This window comes from Arachis hypogaea, chromosome 6, assembly GCF_003086295.3.
Source record: "Arachis hypogaea cultivar Tifrunner chromosome 6, arahy.Tifrunner.gnm2.J5K5, whole genome shotgun sequence".
Taxonomy (NCBI): Eukaryota; Viridiplantae; Streptophyta; class Magnoliopsida; order Fabales; family Fabaceae; genus Arachis; species Arachis hypogaea.
In genome coordinates this window covers 91,607,268-91,623,181 of record NC_092041.1, presented here as the reverse complement: position 1 = coordinate 91,623,181, position 15,914 = coordinate 91,607,268, and the positions used below count along the sequence as shown (strand labels likewise).

The 15,914-nt window shown below is 38.1% G+C and overlaps 1 non-coding gene across 1 annotated transcript; it reads left to right on the top strand.

Annotated features, from left to right (window-relative positions):
- The first annotated feature begins 13,796 nt into the window (after nt 1–13,796).
- On the top strand, nt 13,797–13,904 carry LOC112699668 (small nucleolar RNA R71). The gene has a single exon (XR_003152613.1). It is a non-coding gene; the product is annotated as a small nucleolar RNA R71 (small nucleolar RNA).
- The last annotated feature ends 2,010 nt before the right edge of the window (nt 13,905–15,914 follow it).

Sequence of the window (15,914 nt, the reverse complement as noted above, 5' to 3'; positions counted from 1 at the left end):
AAGGCATGACCTCAAGCCCGTGGCTAGGGGATGGTTGGAGTTTATCCAACGCTCAATCATTCCCACTAGCAACTGGTCTGAAGTTACTATAGATCGGGCCATCATGATTCATAGCATCATGATTGGAGAAGAAATAGAAGTTCATGAGGTTATAGCCCAAGAACTTTATAAGGTGGCAGACAAGTCCTCTACCTTGGCAAGGTTAGCCTTTCCTCATCTCATTTGTCACCTCTGTTATTCAGTTGGAGTTGACATAGAGGGAGACGTCCTCATTGATGAGGACAAGCCCATCATTAAGAAAAGGATGGAGCAAACAAGAGATCCCACTCATCATGAAATTTCTGAGATGCCTCGAGGGATGCACTTTCCTCCACAAAACTATTGGGAGCAAATCAACACCTCCCTAGGAGAATTGAGTTCCAACATGGGACAACTAAGGGTGGAGCACCAAGAACATTCCATCCTCCTCCATGAAATTAGAGAAGATGAAAGAATCATGAGAGAGGAGCAACAAAGGCAAGGAAGAGACATTGAGGAGCTCAAGCACTCCATAAGATCTTCAAGAGGAAGAACAAGCCGCCATCACTAAGGTGGACCCGTTCTTTAATCTCCTTGTTCCTTAATTTCCTGTTTTTCGAAAATTATGCTTATGTTTACCTATGTTTGGGTCTTGTGATCATTAGTGTCTTAGTGTCTATGCCTTAAAGTTATGAATGTTCTATGAATCCATCACCTTTCTTGAATGAAAAATGTTCTTAATTGAAAAAGAGAAGAATTGCATGAATTTTGAATTTTATAACAGATTAATTATTTTGATGTGGTGGCAATACTTTTGTTTTCTGAATGTATGCTTGAACAGTGCATAAATCTTTTGAATTTATTGTTCATGAATGTTGGCTCTTGAAAGAATGATGAAAAAGGAGACATGTTACTGAGGATCTGAAAAATCATAAAAATGATTCTTGAAGCAAGAAAAAGCAGTGAATACAAAAAAAAGAAAGAGAGAGAAAAACGAAAAAAAAGAGAGAGAAAAGAAAAAAAATAAAGTTGTGATCCAAAGCAAAAAGAGTGTGCTTAAGAACCCTGGACACCTCTAATTGGGGACTCTAGCAAAGCTGAGTCACAATCTGAAAAGGTTCACCCAGTTATGTGTCTGTGGCATGTATGAATCCAGTGGTAATACTGGAAGACAGAGTGCTTTGGGCCACCGCCAAGACTCATAAAGTAGCTGTGTTCAAGAATCATCATACTTAACTAGGAGAATCAATAACACTATCTGGATTCTGAGTTCCTATAGAAGCCAATCATTTTGAATTTCAAAGGATAGAGTGAGATGCCAAAACTGTTCAGAGGCAAAAAGCTAAAAGCCCCGCTCATCTAATTAATACTGATCTTCATAGATGTTTTTGGAATTCATTGCATATTCTCTTCTCTTTATGTTATTTGATTTTCAGTTGCTTGGGGACAAGCAACAATTTAAGTTTGGTGTTGTGATGAGCGGATAATTTATACGCTTTTTGGCATTGTTTTTAGTATTTTTTCAGTATGTTTTAGTTAGTTTTAGTATATTTTTATTAGTTTTTAGTTAAAATTCACTTTTTTGGACTTTACTATGAGTTTGTGTATTTTTCTGTGATTTCAGGTATTTTCTGGCTGAAATTGAGGGACCTAAGCAAAAATCTGATTCAGAGGCTGAAAAGGACTGCAGATGCTGTTGAATTCTGACCTCCCTGCACTCGAAGTAGATTTTCTGGAGCCACAGAAACCCAATTGGCGCGCTCTCAACGGCGTTGAAAAGTAGACATCCTGGGCTTTCCAGAAATATATAATAGTTTATACTTTGCTCGAGATTTGATGGCCCAAACCGGCGTTCCAAATCAGCTCAAGAATGCCCGGCGTTAAACGCCGGAACTGGCACAAGAATGGGAGTTAAACGCCCAAACTGGCACAAAAGCTGGCGTTTAACTCCAAGAAAAGTCTCTACACATGAAAGCTTCAATGCTCAGCCCAAGCACACACCAAGTGGGCCCGAAAGTGGATTTTTATGTCATTTACTCATTTCGGTAAACCCTAGGCTACTAGTTCTCTACAAATAGGACATTTTGCTATTGTGTTTTATATCTTTTGATCACTTTAGATCTTAGGATCATATTTGGATGTCTAGTTCTTAGATCATTGGGAGGCTGGCCTAACGGCCATGCCTAGACCTTGTTCTTATGTATTCTCAACGGTGGAGTTTCTACACACCATAGATTAAGGTGTGGAGCTCTGCTGTACCTCGAGTATTAATGCAATTACTATTATTCTTCTATTCAATTCAGCTTATTCTTGTTCTAAGATATTCATTTGCACCCAAGAACATGATGAATGTGATGATTATGTGACACTCATCATCATTCTCACTTATGAACGAGTGCCTGACAACCACTTCTGTTCTACAAGCAAACAAGGCTTAAATGTTTATCTCTTGGATCCCTTGATCGGAATCTTCGTGGTATAAGCTAGAATTGATGGCGGCATTCAAGAGAATCCGGAAGGTCTAAACCTTGTCTGTGGTATTCTGAGTAGGATTCAATGATTGAATGACTGTGACGAGCTTCAAACTCTTGAAGGCTGGGCGTTAGTGACAGACGCAAAAGAATCACTGGATTCTATTCCAACCTGATTGAGAACCGACAGATGATTAGCCGTGCCGTGACAGGGTGCGTAGAACATTTTCACTGAGAGGATGGGAGGTAGCCACTGACAACGGTGAAACCCTACATACAGCTTGCCATGGAAAGGAGTAAGAAGGATTGGATGAAGACAGTAGGAAAGCAGAGAGACGGAAGGGACAAAGCATCTCCATTCGCTTATCTGAAATTCTCACCAATGAATTACATAAGTATCTCTATCTTTATGCTTTATTCATATATCATTCATAACCATTTGAATCTACCTGACTAAGATTTACAAGGTGACCATAGCTTGCTTCATACTAACAATCTCCGTGGGATCGACCCTTACTCGCGTAAGGTTTATTACTTGGATGACCCAGTGCACTTGCTGGTTAGTTGTGCGAAGTTGTGATAAAGAGTTGAGATTGCAATTATGCGTACCATGTTGATGGCGCCATTGATGATCACAATTTCGTGCACCAAGTTTTTGGCGCCGTTGCCGGGGATTGTTTGAGTTTGGACAACTGACGGCTCATCTTGTTGCTTAGATTAGGTATTTTTCAAAATTTTTAAGAATGAATTCTAGTGTTTCAAGGCGATGTTTTCATCATCACCAAAGCTGATTGATCTTCATCAATTTAGCTCTTGAATGCAATGTCCTGCTGAAGCTTGGCTAGCCATGTCTAATTCCTTTAGACTGAAGCTTTAGACTAACATTGCATGATTCCTAGAATTCTCATTAAGAATTTTGATATCTTTATTTTCTTTTCCACTTAATTTTCAAAAAAAAACTAAAAAAATTACAAAATCATAAAAAAAACCAAAAATATTCTATGTTTCTTGTTTGAGTCTAATGTCCCATTTTAAGTTTGGTGTCAATTGCATGTTTCTGTTCTTCTTGCATTTTTCATGTGTCTTTAGTGATCTTCAAGTTGTTCTTGATGATTTACTTGCTCTGATCTTTAAATTCTCTTGTCTTGTGTGTTTTGTTGTTTCTCATATGCATTCTCAATTTGTTAGTGTCAGTAGTATACAAACTTCTAAGTTTGGTGTCTTGCATGCATTGTTTATTTGATTTTAGTTGCATTTTGATTATTCCTCATTATTAAAAATCCAAAAAAAAAATTTATTTTGTGTTTTTTCAAGTCAATAATACAGAGAATTGAAGATTCAGAACATACTGCAGAGGAATTACACAGAAAAAGCTGGGCGTTCAAAATGCCTAGTGAAGAAGGAAAACTGGCGTTTAAACGCTTGCCAGGGTGCCTGGCTGGGCGTTTAACGCCCAAAAGGGGTGATTTTTGGGCGTTAAACACCAGAATGTACACCATTCTGGGCGTTTAACGCCAGGATGGCACAAGAGGGAAGATTTTGTTTTTAATGCCAATTTTTTTTTAAGTTTTCAAAATTTTTCAAAATCAAATCTTTTTCAAATCAAATCTTTTCAATCAAATCTTTTTCAAAATCAATTTCTTTCCATTTTCAAAAATACTTGCTATCAATTAATGATTTGATTCAACATTTCAAGTATGTTGCCTTTTCTGTTGAGAAAGGTTTAATGTTTGAATCATATCTTTTCTTGTTAGCCAAGTCATTAATTTTTAAAATTAAATCTTTTTAAATTGTTTTTCAAATCATATCTTCTCAATCATATCTTTTTAAAACTATATCTCTTCAATCATATCTTCTTAAGGTTGTAGGACACCAGATTTGAGCCACTGCTTTCTGCCATGAGGATCTTTTCTCCAAGTTGCAAAGCTTGATCTCTTTGAGACCAAGCTCTGATACCAATTGTTGGTTTTCAGTGGCTAAGAGAAGGGGGGTTGAATCTTAGCCCCCTTTTCTATCAATTACACTTTCTGGTCTTTGAGGAGACTTTTTGATTTTTGTCTCGTCCCTAGCCACGAGACTTTTATTTTTGTCTCGTAACTTGGCATGAGATATTTTTGGTTTTAGCTCCTGTGCAGTAGAAACAGAAATGGAGTAGAAGAGAGAGAAAGTTACACCTAGATATATCCTGGTTCAGCTGCTAAGTGCAGTGCAGCCTACATCCAATCTCCATCACAACAATGATGAAATTTCACTATAATTTTTTTGATTACAAACTGTAAAGTGCTAACCCAACTTACAAGGGGATTCCCACAGAATAATAAAACACAACATAGATGAACAAAGGAACTCTAAGAACATCTATGGCTTTTTCTTTTAATTTTGCACTCTCTGCCTTTTTCCGCTCTATGGCTTTTTCATACAAACCTCACTGTTTGCCTTTTTCCATGAGACTCAAGACATGACAAAATTAAACAGAAAAATACAAAACAGAATACATTGAAGGAGAAGAAAATTTGTAAGCTTAGGTAGCTATGAGAATTTTATGCCTTGCACTCTCACTGCTTACTTCTAACTCCTTGAATCAAACTGTGACTATTCACCCCTTTTATAGAGAGGAGAAGCCTTCACAGTTAAAACAAAAACCAAGCTTAACTTCTTTTTCTTCACCCATACCCGGTTTGGCCAGAGAGAGAAAAGAGGTAACTCATGCAAAACCCAACATGCAAATACCTCTAGTTCTTCCTTGGTCATCAGACTTCATCAATCCGAGCGCTCCATCCTTGGCTTGCTCTCCAAGATGGATTTCTGGCCCTTGATGCTTCATGATGATGATGGCTTCATCTGCTCTAATCTCTGCCTCTTCCATCACATAGCTACCCTAGCTACCTTCTGTGGTGGTTGAGCAGAATCAGAGACAAGCCATGTGATAGGCAAAATTGTGATTTATACTTTTTATAACTCGAACAGTTCTTAGTAATGGCTCCAAAGACTTGATGCACACTACTATGGTTCACTCACGTTCTTCACAACTTCGCACAACTAACCAGCAAGTGCACTGGGTCGTCCAAGTAATAAACCTTACGTGAGTAAGGGTCGATCCCACGGAGATTGTTGGTATGAAGCAAGCTATGGTCATCTTGTAAATCTCAGTTAGACGGATAATAAATGGTTATGGAGTTCTTCGAAAATAATAATAAATAAACAGAAAATAAAGATAGAGATACTTATGTAAATCATTGGTAAGAAATTCAGACAAGTGTATGGAGATGCTGTGTTCCTTTTGAATCTCTGCTTTCTTACTGCTTTCATCCAATCCTTCAAACTCCTTTCCATGGCAAGCTGTATGTAGGGCATCATTGTTGTTAATGGCTACATCCCATCATCTCAGTAAAATGGTCCAAATGCTCTGTCACAGCACGGCTAATCATCTGTCGGTTCTCGATCATGTCGGAATAGAATCCATTGATTCTTTTGCATCTGTCACCACGCCCAACAATCACGAGTTTGAAGCTCGTCATAGTCATTCAATCCTTGAATCCTACTCGGAATACCACAGACAAGGTTTAGACTTTCTGGATTCTCAAGAGTGGCCGCCAAAGGGTTCTAGCTTATACCACGAAGATTCTGATTAAGGAATCCAAGAGATATTCGTTTGTTCTAAAGTAGAACGGAAGTGGTTGTCAGTCATGTGTTCGTAGGTGAGAATGATGATGAGTGTCACGGATCATCACATTCATTATGTTGAAGTGCAACAAATATCTTAGAATAAGAATAAGCATGAATTGAATAGAAAATAGTAGTACTTTGCATTAAAACTCGAGGTACAGCAGAGCTCCACACCTTAATCTATGGTGTGTAGAAACTCCACCGTTGAAAATACATAAGTGGTGGTCCAGGCATGGCCGAATGGCCAGCCCCCAAAATGTGATATGAATTCATAAATAGGAGAAAAGACTCGATACCAAGATCTCTAATACAATAGTAAAATGACCTATTTATACTAGACTAGCTACTAGGGTTTACAGAATTGAGTAAATGATGCAGAAATCCACTTCTGGGGCCCACTTGGTGTGTGCTTGGGCTGAGCTTGAGCTTTACACGTGCAGAGGCTTCTCTTGGTGTTAAACGCCAAGTTGTAACGTGTTTTTGGCGTTTAACTCTGGTTCGTGACGTGTTTCTGGCGTTTTACTCTAGAAAGCAGCATGGAACTGGCGTTGAACGCCAATTTGCATCATCTAAACTCGAACAAAGTATGGACTATTATATATTGCTGGAAAGCTATGTATGTCTACTTTCCAACTCCATTGAGAACGCGCCATTTGTAATTCTGTAGCTCTAGAAAATCCATCTCGAGTGCAGGGAGGTCAGAATCCAACAACATCAGCAGTCCTTTTTCAGCCTGAATCAGATATTTGCTCAAGTCCCTCAATTTCAGCCAAAAAATACCTGAAATCACAGAAAAATACAAAAACTCATAGTAAAGTCCAGAAATGTGAATTTAGCATAAAAACTAATGAAAACATCCCTAAAAGTAGCTAGATCCTACTAAAAACTACCTAAAAACAATGCCAAAAAGCGTATAAATTATCCGCTCATCACAACACCAAACTTAAATTGTTGCTTGTCCCCAAGCAACAAAATCAAATAGGATAAAAAGAAGAGAATATACTATAAATCTCAAACTATCAATGAATATTAGTTCTAATTAGATGAGCGGAACTTGTAGCTTTTTGCTTCTGAACAGTTTTGGCATCTCACTTTTTCCTTTGAAGTTCAGAATGATTGGAATCTATAGGAACTCAGAGTTCAGATAATGTTATTAATTCTCTGTGTTAAGTATGTTGATTCTTGAACACAGCTACTTTTATGAGTCTTGGCCGTAGCCCTAAGCACTTTGTTTTTCAGTATTACCACCAGATACATAAATGCCACAGACACATGACTGGGTGAACCTTTTCAGATTGTGACTCAGCTTTGCTAAAGTCCCCAGTTAGAGGTGTCCAGAGCTCTTAAGCACACTCCTTTTTGCTTTGGATCATGACTTTAACCACTCAATTTCAAGCTTTTCACTTGGACCTGCATGCCACAAGCACATGGTTAGGGACAACTTGATTTAGCCGCTTAGGCCTGAATTTTACTTCCTTGGGCCCTCCTATCCATTAATGCTCAAAGCCTTGGATCCTTTTTACCCTTGCCTTTTGGTTTTAAGGGTTATTGACTTTTTCTGCTTGCTTTTTCTTTTTCTTTTATTTTTTTATTTTTTATTTTTTTTCGCAAGCTTTTGTTCTTCACTTCTTTTTCTTGCTTCAAGAATCAATTTTATGATTTTTTAGATCATCAATAACATTTTTCTTTTTCATCATTCTTTCAAGAGCTAACAATTTTAACATTCATAAACAATAAGATCAAAAATATGCACTGTTCAAGCATTCATCCAGAAAACAAAAAGTATTGTCACCACATCAATATAATTAAACTAAATTCAAGGATGAATTCGAAACTCATGTACTTCTTGTTCTTTTGTATTAGAAATATTTTTTCATTTAAGAGAGGTGAAGGATTCATGGAATTATTCATAGCCTTAAGACATAGTTACTAAACACTAATGATCATGTAGTAAAGACTCAAAACATAGACAAACATAGAGCATAAAAATAGAAAAACAGAGAGATAAAAACAAGGAAGTTAAGGAATGAGTCCACCTTAGTGATGGTGGCGCCTTCTTCTTGAAGGACCAATGGCGTCCTTGAGCTCCTCTATGTCTCTTCCTTGCCTTTGTTGCTCCTCCCTCATAGCTCTTTGATCTTCTCTAATCTCATTGAGAATGATGGAGTGCTCTTGGTGTTCCACCCTTAATTGGGTCATGTCATGACTCAATCCTTCTAGAGAAGTGTTGAGTTGTTCCCAATAGTTGTTTGGAGGAAAATGCATCCCTTGAGGCATTGATGAGCGGATAATTTGTACGCTTTTTGGCATTGTTTTTAGTATGTTTTTAGTATGATCTAGTTAGTTTTTAGTATATTTTTGTTAGTTTTTAGTTAAAATTCACTTTTCTGGACTTTACTATGAGTTTGTGTGTTTTTCTGTGATTTCAGGTATTTTCTGGCTGAAATTGAGGGACCTGAGCAAAAATCTGATTTAGAGACCAAAAAGGACTGCAGATGCTGTTGGATTCTGACCTCCCTGCACTCGAAGTGGATTTTCTGGAGCTACAGAAGCCCAATTGGCTCGCTCTTAATGGATTTGGAAAGTAGACATCCTGGGCTTTCCAGCAATATATGATAGTTCATACTTTGCCCAAGATTTGATGGCCCAAACCGGCGTACAAAGTCACCCTCAGAAATCCCAGCGTTAAACGCCGGAACTGGCACCAAAATGGGAGTTAAACGCCCAAACTGGCATAAAAGCTGGCGTTTAACTCCAAGAAGAGTCTCTACACGAAAATGCTTCATTGCTCAGCCCAAGCACACACCAAGTGGGCCCGGAAGTGGATTTTTATGTCTTTTACTCATCTCTGTACACCCTAGGCTACTAGTTTTCTATAAGTAGGACCTTTTACTATTGTATTTTATCATCTTTTGATCACTTTAGATCTCTAGATCATCTTTGGACATCTAGTTCTTAGATCATGATAGAGACTTTGTAGCTATCTTCATTTTTATGCTATCTTAGATCACTGGGAGGCTGGCCTCACGGCCATGCCTAGACCTTGTTCTTATGTATTTTCAACGGTGGAGTTTCTACACACCATAGATTAAGGTGTGGAGCTCTGCTGTACCTCGAGTATTAATGCAATTACTATTGTTCTTCCATTCAATTCCGCTTGTTCTTGTTCTAAGATATCACCTGTTCTTCAACTTGATGAATGTGATGATCCGTGACACTCATAATCATTCTCACCTATGAACGTGTGACTGACAACCACCTCCGTTCTACCTTCGATTGGGTGAATATCTCTTGGATTCCTGATTGCACGATGCATGGTTGATCGCCTGACAACCGAGTGCTCGCCTGACAACCGAGCCAACCATTCCGTGAGATCAGAGTCTTCGTGGTATAGGCTAGAACTGATGGCGGCATTCAAGAGAATCCGGAAGGTCTAACCTTGTCTGTGGTATTCTGAGTAGGATTCAATGATTGAATGACTGTGACGTGCTTCAAACTCCTAGCAGGCGGGGCGTTAGTGACAGACGCAAAAGAATCGCTGGATTCTATTCCGGCCTGACCGAGAACCGACAGATGATTAGCCATGCTGTGACAGAGCATAGGAACATTTTCACTGAGAGGATGGGAGGTAGCCACTGACAACGGTGAAACCCTTGCATAAGCTTGCCATGGAAAGGAGTAAGAAGGATTGGATGAAGACAGTAGGAAAGCAGAGAGACGGAAGGGAAGGCATCTTCATGCGCTTATCTGAAGTTCCTACCAATGAATTACATAAGTATCTCTATCTTTATCTTTATGTTCTTATGCGTTCATCACCATATCCATTTGAGTTTGCCTGACTAAGATTTACAAGATGACCATAGCTTGCTTCATACTAACAATCTCCGTGGGATCGACCCTTACTCGCGTAAGGTTTATTACTTGGACGACCCAGTGCACTTGCTGGTTAGTTGTGCGAAGTTGTGTTAATGCCATGGTATTGAGCACCAAGTTTTTGGGGTTCATGACCGGGGATTATGAGAGTTGTGAAAAGTATTGTTCACAATTTCGCGCACCAGGCATCTCTAAGATTTCTTGATGATGAGCTTCCTCATACGTCTCTTAAGATCCATGAATAGGCTCTCTTGTTTGCTCCATCCTCTTCTTAGTGATGGGCTTGTCCTCTTCAATGAGGATGTCTCCTTCTATGACAACTTCAGCTGAGTAGCATAGATGGCAAATGAGATGAGGAAAAGCTAGCCTTGCCAAGGTGGAGGGCTTTTCGGCTACTTTGTAGAGTTCTAGAGAGATAACTTCATGAACTTCTACTTCCTCTCCAATCATGATGCAATGGATCATGATGGCCCGATCCACAGTTACTTCGGATCGGTTGCTAGTGGGGATAATGGAGCGTTGGATGAACTCCAACCATCCTCTAGCCACAGGCTTAAGATCCAGTCTTCTCAATTGAACCAGCTTGCCTTTTGAGTCTCTTTTCTATTGAGCTCCTTTCACACATATGTCCATGAGGACTTGGTCCAACCTTTGATCAAAGTTGACCCTTCTAATGTAGGGGTGTACGTCTTCTTACATTATAGGCAAGTTGAACGCCAACTTTACATTTTCCAGACTGAAATCTATGTATTTCCCCCGAACCATTTGTAAGATAATTCCTTGGATTCGGGTTCATGCTTTGATCATGGTTCCTAGTGATCCATGCATTGGCATAGAACTCTTGAATCATTAAGATTCTGACTTGTTGAATGGGGTTGGTAAGAGCTTCCCAACCTCTTCTTTGGATCTCATGTCGGATCTCCGGATATTCATTTTTCTTGAGCATGAAAGGGACCTCAGGGATCACCTTTTTCTTGGCCACAACTTCATAGAAGCGGTCTTGATGGACCTTTGAGATAAATCTCTCCATCTCTCATGACTCGGAGGTGGAAGCTTTTGTCGTTCCTTTCCTCTTTCTAGAGGTTTCTCCGGCCTTAGGTGCCATAAGTGGTTATAGAAAAACAAAAAAAAAGCTATGCTTTTACCATACTAAACTTAGAATATTGCTCACCCTTGAGCAAAAAAAGAAAGAATAGAAGAAGAAGAAGAAAATATGGAGGAGAGGGGGAGAAATGTGTATTCAGCCAAGGGGGAGAAGAGAGGGTTGTGTTGTGTGAGAATGAAGAAGGATGAAGGGTTTATATAATGGAGGGAGAGGGGTTGGGTTCGGCCATTTAGGGTGGGTTTGGATGGGAAGGAGAATTTGAATTTGAAGGTAGGTGGGGTTTATTGGGAAGAGTGGATGGATGTGAATGGTGAAGAGGTGATGGGGAAAAGAGATTGAGGTGATTGGTGAAGGGTGTTTAGGGAAGAGTGTTATTGGATTGTGTGAAAGAAGAGAGAGGGTGAGTTGAGGTAGGTGGGGATCCTGTGGGGTCCACAGATCCTGAGGTGTCAAGGATTTATCATCCTTGCACCAATTAGGCGTGTAAAATGCCCTATGCATGCAATCCTGGCGTTTAACGCCAGATTGATGCTTGTTTCTGGCGTTAAACGCCAGTTCTATGCTTGTTTTGGGCGTTCAACGCCAGTTTGCAGCATGTTTCTGGCATTGAACGCCAGTTCCATGCTTGTTTCTGGCGTTTAACGCCAGCCCTTCTCAAGGTATAATCCTAGCATTTGAACGCCAGACTGCTGCTTGTTTCTGGCGTTCAATGCCAGATTCATGCTCTGTTCTGGCATTGAACGCCAGCCAGATGCTCCTTACTGGCGTTTAAACGCCAGTAAGCTCTTCCTCCAGGGTGTGCTATTTTTTATTCTGTTTTTAATTTTAGTATTTATTTTGTGACTCCACATGATCATGAACCTAATAAAACATAAAAGAACAATAAAAATATAGATAAATAAAAATTGGGTTGCCTCCCAATAAGCACTTCTTTAATGTCAATAGCTTGACAGTGAGCTCTCATGGAGCCTCACAGATGTTCAGAGCATGATGAAGGCCTCCCAACACCAAACTTATAGTTTAAATGTGGGGGCTTCTCAACACCAAACTTAGAGTTTGGTTGTGGCCTCCCAACACCAAACTTAGAGTTTGATTGTGGGGGCTTTGTTTGACTCTGTATTGAGAGAAGCTTTTCATGCTTCCTCTCCATGTTTACAGAAGGATAACCTTGAGCTTTAAACACAAGGTAGTCCCCATTCAATTGAAGGACTAGTTCACCTCTGTCAACATCAATCATAGCTCCTGCTATGGCTAGGAAGGGTCTTCCAAGGATGATGCATTCATCCTCATCCTTTCTAGTGTCTAAGATTATGAAATCAGCAGGGATGTAAAAGCCTTTAACCTTCACTAACACGTCCTCTACAAATCCATAAGCTTGTCTTATTGACTTGTCTTCCATCTCTAATGAGAAAGTGGCAGCTTGTACCTCAAAGATTCCCAATTTCTCCATTACAGAGAGTGGCATAAGATTTATACCTGACCCCAGTCACACAGAGCCTTCTCAAAGGTCATGGTGCCCATGGTACAGGATATTAAGAATTTACCAGGATCTTGTTTCTTTTGAGGTAAAGTTTGCTGAACCCGTGTATCTAGTTCACTAATGAGCAAGGGAGGTGCATCTTCCCAGGTCTCATTACCAAACAACTTGGCATTCAGCTTCATGATAGCTCCTAGATATTGAGCAACTTGCTCTCCAGTTACATCTTCATCCCCTTCAGAGGAAGAATAGTTTTTAGAGCTCATGAATGGCAGAAGGAGGTTTAATGGAATCTCTATGGTCTCTATATGAGCCTCAGATTCCTTTAGATCCTCAATGAGGAACTCCTTCTTGTCTGGGAGACGTCCCATGAGGTCTTCCTCATTGGGATTCACGTCCTCCCCTTCCTCTCTAGGTTCGGCCATTTTGATTATGTCAATGGCCTTGCACTTTTTTTTCGGATTCTCTTCAGTATTGCTTGGGAGAGTACTAGGAGGTGACTCAGTGATTTTCTTACTCAGCTGACCCACTTGTGCCTCTAAATTTCTAATGGAGGACCTTATTTCACTCATGAAACTTAAAGTGGCCTTAGACAGATCAGAGACTATATTTGCTAAGCTAAAGGAGCTTTGCTCAGAATTCTCTATCTGTTGCTGAGAAGATGATGGAAAGGGCTTGCTATTGCTAAGCCTGTTTCTTCCACCATTATTAAAGCCATGTTGGGGCTTTTGTTGATCCTTCCATGAGAAGTTTGGATGATTTCTCCATGAAGAATTGTAGGTGTTCCCATAGGTTTCACCCATGTAATTCACCTCTGTCATTGTAGGGTTCTCAGGATCATAAGCTTCTTCTTCAGAAGATGCTTCTTTAGTACTGTTGGATGCATTTTGCCATCCATTCAGACTTTGAGAGATCATGTTGACTTGCTGAGTCAACATTTTGTTCTGAGCCAATATGGCATTCAGAGCATCAATTTCAATAACTCCCTTCCTCTGAGGCATCCCATTACTCAAGAATTCCTCTCAGAAGTATACATGAATTGGTTATTTGCAACCATGTCAATGAGTTCTTGAGCTTCTGTAGGTGTTTTCTTTAGGTGAATGGATCCACCTACAGAATGGTCCAGTGACATCTTAGAGAACTCAGATAGACCATAATAGAATATATCCAGAATGGTCCACTCTGAAAGCATGTCAGAAGGACACTTTTTGGTCATCTACTTGTATCTTTCCCAAGCTTCATAGAGGGATTCACCATCTTTTTGTTTAAAGGTCTGAACATCCACTCTAAGCTTGCTAAGCTTTTGAGGAAGAAAAAACTTGGCCAAGAAGGCTGTGACCAGCTTATCCCAAGAGTCCAGGCTATCTTTAGGTTGTGAGTTCAACCATGTTCTAGCTCTGTCTCTCACAGTAAAAGGGAAAAGCATGAGCCTGTAGATTTCAGGATCTACTCCATTAGTCTTAACAGTCTCACAGATCTACAAGAATTCAGTTAAAAACTAATATGGATCTTCTGATGGAAGTCCATGAACTTGCAGTTCTGTTGCATTAGAGCAACTAGTTGAGGCTTCAGCTCAAAATTGTTTGCTCCAATGGCAGGGATTGAGATGCTTCTTCCATCAAATTTGGAAGTAGGTGTAGTATAATCACCAAGCATCCTTCTTGCGTTATTGTTGTTGGTTTCGGCTGTCATATCCTTTTCTTATTCGAAAAATTTTAGTAAGGTTGTCTCTGGATTGTTGTATTTTAGCTTCTCTTAATTTCCTCTTCAGAGTCCTTTCAGGTTCAGGATCAGCTTCAACAAGAATACCTTTTTCCTTGTTTCTGCTCATATGAAAGAGAAGAAAACAAAGAAAATCTGGAATCCTCTATGTCATAGTATAGAGATTCTTTTATGTGAGTAGAAGAATAAAAGAATAGAAGAAGGATGAGAAAAATTCGAACACCGATAGAGGAGAGGGTTCGAATTTTTAGATGAAGAGAAGTGTTAGTAAATGAATAAATAAATAGAAAAGAGATGAAAGAGAGAGAGGAGAAAATTCGAATTTTAAATAAAATAGAAAAAATATTTTTGTTTTTATTTTAATTATTAGTTAAAATTTGAAAATTAAGAGAAGAGGTAAGATAAAATTGAAATTTAAAACAATTAGTTAATAAAAAAAGAATTTTGAAAAAGGGGGAGGTTGATTTTCGAAAATTAGAAAGAGAAAAGTAGTTAGGTGGTTTTGAAAAAGATAAGAAACAAAAACAAGTCAATTAGTTAGTTGAAAAAGAATTGAAAATCAATTTTGACAAGATAAGAAGTTAGAAAAGTTTTTTGAAATTGATTTTGAAAAAGATATGATTTGAAAAGATATGATTGAAAATATATTTTGAAAAAGATTTGAGAAGAAAATTAAAAAGATTTGATTTTTAAAATTAAAATTGATTACTTGACTAACAAGAAACTAAAAGATATGATTCTAGAAATTAAAGATTGAACCTTTCTTAACAAGAAAGTAACAAACTTCAAATTTTTGAATCAATCACATTAATTGTTAGCAAAGTTTTCGAAAATTTGAAATGAAATTAAGAAAAAAGATTTAAAAAAATATTTTCAAATTTTCGAAAATCATAAAAAAATGAAAAAGATTTGATTTTTGAAAATATTTTGAAAAGATAGGATTTTTTTTTTAAAATTGAAATCTTGACTTGACTAACAAGAAGCAACCTATTTTAAAAATTTTTTGACTAAGTCAACCCAAAATTTTGAATTTTATGAGAGAAATAAGGGAAAGATATTTTTTTATTTTAAAATTTTTAATGAGGAGAGAGAAAAACACAAAAATGACTCACAACATAAAAATTATGAATCAAAACACATGATGCATGCAAGAACACTATGAATATCAAGATGAACACCAAGAATACTTTGAAGATCAAGATGAACATCAAGACTTATTTTTAAAAAATTTTCAAGAAAAGAAAAACATGCAAGACACCAAACTTAGAAATTTTTCATATTTAGACACTAAGAATTCAAAAATGCATATGAAAAACAACAAAAAAACACAAAACAAGAAAATATCAAGATCAAACAAGAAGACTTACCAAGAACAACTTGAAGATCATGAAGAACACCATGCATGAGTTTTGCATAAATTTTAAAAACATGTAATTGACACCAAACTTAAAAATTGACACTAGACTCAAACAAGAAACACAAATATTTTTTGTTTTTATGATTTTATTAATTTTTTTCGAAAATTTTTTTTTGAAAAACGAAAATAAAGAAAAAAATTTTTGAAAATTTTTTGAAAACTTTT